Source organism: Lemur catta, chromosome 1 (genome assembly GCF_020740605.2).
Source record: "Lemur catta isolate mLemCat1 chromosome 1, mLemCat1.pri, whole genome shotgun sequence".
Taxonomy (NCBI): domain Eukaryota; kingdom Metazoa; phylum Chordata; class Mammalia; order Primates; family Lemuridae; genus Lemur; species Lemur catta.
The window spans coordinates 146,924,193-146,933,456 of NC_059128.1; the positions used below are offsets into that span (position 1 = coordinate 146,924,193).

Here is a 9,264-nt window from a genome sequence, read left to right on the forward strand (position 1 = left end):
GGAAATAAAGACTATCTAAGAATTATTTCAAAAAGAATGTTTGCTGTGGTTACTCATACATGAAACTGACTAGAGGTAAATAAATCAGAAACCTAACAAGATTTTGAGGAAATTAACTTGTCAAAGAACACTAGCCTTATCTAAAAATTCTGTTATTTTTTGGCAAGTCTTAAAATAAACCTCAGTAGGAAGTGAGCTATAGAAGATGCATAGGTCCCAAAGACAACACATACCCCAATACCAATTTCTGATATGCCTGGAAAAATAATAAATGTGGAAGAACTTCTTGGAGGTTTGCTGCCTTTCACCCAAAAGCTTAAAGCTTTTGATTTTTAAAGAAGAGATTCTTTAAATGTCAATTAGTCCAAGCTGATTGTGCAGTTCAAATATATCTCCTTACTGAATTGTTTGTCCAACTGTTCTACTAATTACTGAACAAGAGGAATTAAAACCATTAAGTTTAATTGTAGATTTTTCTATTTCTTCCTTTGATTTGGATAGTTTTTACTGTATATATATTGAGGCTTTCTTATCAGGTAATGTAAACATTTAAGATTCTTATATTTTTCTGGTGAACTTCCCTTTTTATCACTATAGAATGTCTTTATTTTTGATAATAATTTTATACTTAAGTCTACTGTTTTAATGTGTATGCCATATCTTTTTCTATCCTTTTGTTTTCAACTTATCATGCAGACAGCATAGAGTTCAGTCTTGAATTTTTTTAATCCAGACTGAAGTTCTCTGATTTTTAATTGTAAAGTTTGGATCATTTACACTTGATTAAATTACCTAAACTTTTAAATTATGTTCCCCATCTTGGTGTTTAATATTTGTGAATTCCATCCATTCTTTATTTCTTTCTTCCTTCTTTTCTATTTTTTTGGCATTTTTTTCAAATAAAATGCAAGAACTATTAGTTCCTTAAAAAATTAATCTGGTAAGATTTATCCTTTCATTTCATCTTAGTATAAATATTTTCTAATTCAACACATTTTCTCCAGTTTTATGTCAAAAGCATTAATTCATGCTGCACATCTATTGATGGGATGAAACTAAGGGAAGAGACTGATGGTACATTATTAGACATGCTACTCTACATTTATATTTAGGCTATTAAGTATGAAATGCCAAATTTCCTTAAGTATTAAACTTGACAGTTGATATCTCTGACATTTCACTTTGACATTTCTTGTTTTATGTTTATTGTGAAGGTTCATACTCAGTCTTGAAAACGCATGGTTTGGCTCATGATTATCTTTCAAATTTTTTCTTACAGCAATTTTGTGAAACCATGGATAAGTCAAAAATTTGTGTTATTTTCAAATATGAGTTCCGTTGTGGAACCAATGTAACACAGACAGCTCGAAATATCAATGAAGTGTTTGGGAAGGATGTGGCTAATGAACACACAGTATGCCACTGGTTTGAGAAGTTCTGTTTTGGTGATTTTAATCTTGAAAATGAGGCATGTGGGTGACCTGAGACCAAGGTGAGTAGCGATGAGCTGAAAGCTGTAGTGGAAGTGAATCCATCTCAACCTATGCAAGAATTAGCAGCAGGGTTTGACGTTACTATTTCAACAATATTGGACCATGTGAAACAAATGGGCAAGGCAAAGAAGCTGGATAGATGGGTACCTCATGACTTAAACGAGTGTCAGAAAAGAAATCATCTCGAAGCTTGCCTTTCTTTGCTGTCATGACATAAAGGCGGACCATTTCTACACCATATTGTTACATGTGATGAAAACTGGATTCTTTTTGACAATTGCAAGCATTTGGCACAGTGGTTGGATAAATATGAAGTGCCAAATCACAGTCGAAAACTGAGTAGTCATCAAAAAGAGCTAATTGTGTCTGGTATTATCCACTACAGCTTCATGAAACCTAGTCAATTGATAAAAGTGGATGTCTACTGCAACCAGTTGGATGAAATGATGAGGATGCTTGTGATTAAGCAGCCAAGATTGGTCAGTATAGACAGGCCGATCCTTTTGCAAGACAAGACTCGATCACATGTCGCACAAACAACACTGCTCAAACTGCAGAGGCTGGACTTGGAAACTCTGTGTCATCCATAATATTCACCAGACCTAGCACCAACTGACTACCACCTCTTCCACGCATTGGACCACTTCTTGCAAGGAAAAATACTCAATTTTCAACAAGCTGTGGAAAACGCCTTTCATGATTTCATCACCACTCGCTCTCCAGGCTTCTTCACTGCTGGCATAAACAAGCTACCATTAAGATGGCAAAACTGTGTCAATAGTTTAGGTGCATGCTTTGATTAATTGTACTGCCTCTTGTTTGAGATATAATAAACTAAACTTTTGATTCAAAATCTAACTTTTGATATTTAATGACCTAATAAAACTAGATATTAACTCTATACATTGCCAATGTGTATGGCTCATTTTATCCACTAAAATACCAGAAAATACATTGCTAACTGCAATATTTAATCAAGTGCTTCTACACATCAACTACCAAATTTGCATGATCATCCAGTCTAGCACTTCTTTTACAGAAGGAAATTCAGTTAGGCTGGCATAGTTTAGAATTCCTAAGAATTTGTTTTCTTCTTGTTCTACACATCCCAAAAGGTTATTTCATCTTTTTTCCATGGCTTGACTGTCTACACATATGCTGATTACTATTAAAAGTATATAACGTGGTCCCAGATCTTACTCCTGAGCTCCACTCATGTTTCCAAAGGCCTCCTAGACAGTCCCACTTGGATTGATGTAATTGGTATAAACAGCATATTCGAATGAGCATTTATAATCTTACCTTTAAATCTGCTCCTCAAATACCTTATTTCAATTAATGGATTTATCACTCACCTAGTTTCCTCAGATAACAATATTAGTTATAGGGCTCCTATTTTTCCTTATCTATATACTCAGTTGGTCTTTAATTTCTATTTATGCTACAATTATGGATAATTTCCTCTCCTTTGTGTTCTACTTACCATTTCCACAGACCACACCACGTGTAGTCCTTTATTTCTCACCTCTATCCCCTCAGCTCATTGCATCTTAACATGCACATCTGTTGGTAGACTCTTCTTTTTACTTCTCCAGTCTCTACCCTACTAGCATGAGCATCGTCTGGAACTGGGGCCCAAATTCTCAGGCACACCTTAGACTGCCTGGATCAGTATTCTGTGGGTGCATTCCAGCAATCCCTGGTGATTCTGTCACACATCAAGTGTGAGAATCACTGCTGTACACTAAAGATGATATAAAAAATGTCCTTCTACTAATACATATTATTGTTAATGCCAATATTCTTCTTCTCACTGAAGCTTCAGAGTGAATGAGAGTCATAATACTATGCAGAAAATCTGGAATTTTCTCTTAATTTTATTTTACTTGTGTCTACATTTTAAAGTAAATCGAATTTTATCTTTGACTCTTTATTAACATAGTTTTTTAAGTGAACACTTGCACTTGAATCAACATCCAAATGTGCTTTGACACCAAAGTTGAGAACGCATGACCTACACTAGCAGTCAGCAAACTATAGCCCAGGCACTGTTTCAGGCACTGGGAATATAGAGGTGAACAAATGAAACAAGCCTTTGCAGTCATGGGACATATATTTGGCTTGGGGGTGGGGAAGGGATGGCTGACAATAAACAAGCATGTAAGTTAATAATAAATAAGATAGTTTCAGAACATGATGCATATTGTGAACAAAATTAGGCAGATGAGATATTAGAAAGTGACTGTCAGAAGGCAGTGTCCTTGGGTTAGGTGTAGGAAACGACTTTCTGAGGAGATAGCATCAAGCTGAGACGTGAGTGGTGAAAAAGAACAAGATGGACAAAGTTCTTGAGGAGGAAAGAACCATAATAGGTCCTAAAAACATAAAGGATACCTGTGTGGTTGGAGCAAAGTAATCACTATAGAGAGATGAGGCCCAGGCTAAATGTTTGTGAAACTCCTAATCAAGGATAAACTGCATCCTTTCATTTCCACTATGTCTCATGGAAGAAAGTGATATTGATTAAAGACTGTTTACTATTCTTTGTGTGTTAATGATTTATGTTGGTTGCAGTGCAAGCATAAATGATTTTTACATCAATGGTCAGAAAATTAAGAACTTAAGATTAAAATGGAAAAAAAAAAAGGAGCAAGATGTATGTCCCCTTTCAATGCAAGGTTGAAATACTGCTCCTTACTCATCTCCACATCTCTCAGGCTATTTAAAGTGGTAGCATTAAGCCAGATCTTAAAATCCCCCAAACCTAGTGACATGAGCAGGTACAAAACAAAACAAAACCCAAAGACTATCAGTGATCAAAAAATAGAAAGGACTGAGGACTTGAACATGAGCAAAAAATAAGTTTCATCAATGTATACAAATTTTCTTCTATATTTTTTATGGGGAAAGTGTTGGATGACTGTATGTGTACAGCGAAGGGATTGTCAAGAAGAGAAAGATGCGTTAATGAAACACTGAAAATTCTCATTAAAAGAATCAACAACTTTGGTGCTCACTTTGGTAGCACATATCCTAAAATTAGAAAGATATAGAGATTAGCATAGTCCATGTGCAAAGGTGACACATAAATTTATGAAGCAGTCTATATATTTTAAAATGGGAAAAGGACTTGAATTGACATTTCCCCAAACACAATATACAAATGACCTACAAGTATATGAAAAGATGCTAAACAACATTAATCATATGGAAATGCAAATCAAAACCACAATAAGTATAACCTCACATCCATTAGAATAGCTTAAAAAAAAAAACCCAAAACAAGTCAACCAAATAAAACCCACAAAATAATGTACATGTGGCAAAATTATAACACTTGTGCACTGTTGGTGGGAATGAAAAATGGTGTAGCTGTTATGGAAAACAGTATGGCAATTCACCAAGAAATTAAAAATGGATACCATATGATTCAGCACTTCTGGATATATATGTGTGTGTGTATAAACTGAAAGCAAGATCTTAAAGAGATATTTACATACCCCTGTTCATAGCAGCACTATTCAAAATAGCCAAGAAGAGGAAGAAACCTCTGTTCATTATGGATGAATAGATAAAGAAAATGTGGCAGATATGTGCAGTGGAATATCATTCAGCCTTAAACGATAGGAAATTATGACACATAGTACAACATGGATGAATGTTGAGGACATTATGCTAAATAAAATAACCCAGTCACAAAAAGACAAATGCTATACGATTCCAGTTATAAGCGGTATCTAGAATAGTCAAATTCATAAACAGGGAAAGTAAAATGATGGTTGCCAGGGGCTGGAAGGAGGGGAAAAGAGGGAGTTGTTGTTTAATGAGTATAGCATTGTAGTTTTACAAGATGAAAAATATTCTGAATATTGATTGTGCAATGATGTGAATATACTTAACACTACTGAACACTGTATACTTATAAATAGTTAAGATGATACATTCTATGTTATGAGTTTTTCCTCAATAAAAAAATAAATAAAAAGATAAAAACTTACAGAGAGGGTGGAGACAGTGTCAATAGACCAGAGCAGAGCCTGAGACATTGCAGATCAAGTAGGTAGAAAAGCCATGTATTTGTGACTTGTTAGAAACACATAAAAATATCATGAATATTTAAAGGATTTATTGTTCCTCAAGTGGGGTGAAAACATGAACATAGAAGACCTTGCCCTCTACAACTACTTGGATTGAAAGACTAATTAAACAATGCTTTCCCTGACTTTTAAGAAAGGGCAAATGCTAAATAGTCTTACATAGATTTTTGTCCTCCCCTATTCAAGTTTGTTTAGAGATAGCAGTTTGAAATTAGCAAAAGGTAACAACATAGAACAATTTATGGTTTGACTCTGTTTTATGTTTTAAGAGCAAGTGCAGTTATGTTCTTATCTGATACAGTGTTATCAGTCCCACTTTAAAGGCAAGTATATTGAGGGTCAAGGGATGGAAGAAATGTGAGTGGTAGGAGTTACTAGTGGAGGAACTGAATAATTGCCTATTCCCATCGCAGTCTACAGTTTGAGAACTTGATGTTGCAGCACTATGTTCCTTTTCTATGATTTCCATGAGAACCAATATTCTCTTTGCACCTACACATTGATTAGAAATGTAGAGAAAAAAAGATGACAATTCATGGGAAGCAGCTACTTATAAACTCGGTTAAATCATCTTTCCAAATGGGCCACTCAGAGTATCCATTCTTTACTGTTTTCCTCAATATTGGCTGCAGTCAAAGACTTCATGAATGACTATGGCGGAAGTAGACAAAGGCCTGACTTGGATTTATGAGAAGACCTGGATTCATTACCTGGCTTTGCACTTGGTAAGTACATTTGTGTGGGCAAATCTCAATTACTGTAATTGAGTTTGTTCATTTGTAAAATGACTCCATGTGCCTCACAAGGTTGTTACCAGAGTTAAATGAAGTAACATATGTGTAAGCACTCTAAAAAATAAAAGACTAGACTAACGTAGGCTATAATTGTTATACTACATCCTCATAAATCTGAGAGGAAGGACCTTAACCAAGAGTCAGAGAACACAAAGAATACTGTTTTTATAAACCTTAAAAATAGGGTCTTTGCATGCATCATCTCTTGAAATAAAACAGTCAAATTAAAATATGAGGATATTCCTTTAGTAAGTCATAGGGAAATGTGAGAACTTTTCTGCCCCACCAATATTCGGTGTCCTAGGTGTTAAATTCCTATAAGAAAATATTTCTTTCCTTCTTTAATCATAAGAAGTTACAAAGTAAAATCATAGAATTTGATAGTTGGATCTATATATACTTTATTTCTCTGTAACAATTAAAAAATGAAAACCTTGATGTTGAGAGATTTGTATTGCTTAATGCTAGAAGATCTGGGCCCAATTTGGATTCTAATCATTTCAGTAGTTGATTTTGATTATGCTCTTAAATGTTTATAATGCCATTTTTTAATTTTGTTTTTGCTTTTGTTTGGGTTCTTCACAAACAGTGAAACCCTGAGACATGAGTTTGGGTGCAGTTAGTTTAAGGGGGAAGTAATCACAGAAAGCAAATTGAGGAAGATAATGAAACATTGAAGGAAGAAAAAGCAGCAGAAGGTGGGTCCCTGAGTTAGTTTCTGTAGTGGACAACAGAAGCTCAAACCCCCTGCAGATTGTCCAAGGAACCACTCAGAAGACATCTCAAAATGATACTTCCAAGGAAAGGAAAGGAAATCTGAGGTATTTATTCACTGACTTCTCTCTCTCTCCTATTGGCTGAGGAACTCTCCCATCTGCATCTGCATGTAGACTGAGTGGTTTTCTAAGGCCCCAAGGACAGTCTCAAAGGCAAGAAAGCAGAGCGACACCATTGCACATATGTGACAAGAGGGGCTGGTATCATGCACCAAAAATAGATGTGCTGATTGAATGTGGTATAGGCAAAAAAATATTAATATCTCCTACCTTACTGGTTGCTATGAAGCCTAAATGAATTAATATATGGATGTATTTAGAATGATGCTGCTTGGCACATTATAAAATCCATAAATGGCAACTGGGGCTTTTACTAAACTAAGAGATTTGCTGATGGGAATTACTAGTTGGTAGGGATTTTGTTCTGACTCCCTGATACTTACTCCTTTCTTTTCTATGCCTTTTATTTTGTATTCCATTGTTAAGCACATCTTCCCATGCTTTGTACATATATATGCCTGTGTGTGAACATGAGTATTCCTCTCTTTCCATTAGCATTTTATAACATTTATTATCTATGTTGTCTTATTTAAATGTCAAACTGTTTGAAAAACAAGATCAAGTGTTTCATTCAACTTTGCTTAATTGTGCGGACCTAGAACCATCTTATGTATAGGAAGATGCTTAATAAATATTAGACATTTTAACGTGTTTTTAAAGTGAATGCCTTTCAATTGCCCTCACCACAGAATGTTACCAGTGTTTAAAACACATGGCCTTATTACTTCAATGAAAATTCAAATTCATAGCTCCCATTAGCATTGCAGAGAATCTCTGGCCTAGTTTCCCTGGATATTAATGGAAGTTCAGATCTTTAAATGAGCTTAATTCCGGAAGAATTTTTGTAGTCAAATAAACTACTGCCCCTCTCTTAGCCTAGGGCTATAGAGAAAATAGTCATCATTACAAATTGGTCAGATAACTTCAAAGAGATTTAACTGTTAGAAAAGACATTAACTACTACATAAACAACAAATGCATAGTCATTTTGGGTGCATTTTTCAATGCGAAATTTAACTTATTGGACACAACTCTCCTTGGCTTCTTCCTACCTTACTCATAGATCCATCTAATTCACTTTTCTGTTTCCTCTTTATTTAATTGGTTTTTAAATTTTGGACAACATCAGGACTGAATTTTTGGAAAGACTGTCTTCTCCATCAATCTATGTTCGCTCTCCCATCCAGTCTTTTCTTCTGAATTTCAGGCACATGAAACTGAGTATGTTCTCAACATTCCACTTTGATGGTGTGGTAGATTGTAAACATTTTTTAAAAATTAAAAAAAAAAAGCTACCAAATCCTCTTGCCTTTGCCTTTGCATCCCTCTTTGCAATGTGGCATTCATATGATGGTCTCATCAAGAGGATAAATTTTATTCTTTACCCTCTTGAATCTGGGCTGAACTTGTGACTTGATTTTTTTTTTTTTTTTTTTTATCAATTATATGCAGTAGAAGGGACATTATGAGAATTGCAAGCCAGGGGTTCAAAAGACCTTGCAGCTTCTACTCTTTTTCTCCCTTGTTGCTCTAAGACTTTCACACTAAAAACAAACAAACAAACAAACAAACAAAAGCAACTATAGGCAAAGCCATGTGGAGAAGAGACAGCCCACCCCATCAGAGGTCTCCTAGATCAACCAGCCCTCAATTAATCCACCAGCTTATGCAGCCATGTGAGTGACCCTAGCTGAGGCCAGCAGAACTACCCAGCTGAGTTCAGCTCAAATTGCTGACAGAGATTCATGACCAAATAAGCCATTAAGTGTTGTAGTGGTTTGTTGTATAGTAATAGATATTTGATACTGATGTTGAATAACCATCACTAATTTAACATATATAAAATAAATCCTTTTTTATCTCCTCAACTTAGTACTTCACAATTTCCCCTTTATCAGTAACTGGACACTTCAACCTCCTAATTTCTCAAGCCAGAAACCTTAAAGTCATCCTTGCAACATTTTTTTCCCCCTTCTCATGTTCAAACCATCAAGAAATCCTGTCAGCTCCTTCTTAATATAAAAAGCTAAACCACTTCTTACTA

The 9,264-nt window shown here is 35.1% G+C and overlaps 1 non-coding gene across 1 annotated transcript; it reads left to right on the forward strand.

Annotated features, from left to right (window-relative positions):
* Positions 1–4,502: 4,502 nt before the first annotated feature.
* Positions 4,503–4,606, forward strand: LOC123631205. Its single transcript, XR_006733069.1, has one exon. It is a non-coding gene; the product is annotated as a U6 spliceosomal RNA (small nuclear RNA).
* The last annotated feature ends 4,658 nt before the right edge of the window (positions 4,607–9,264 follow it).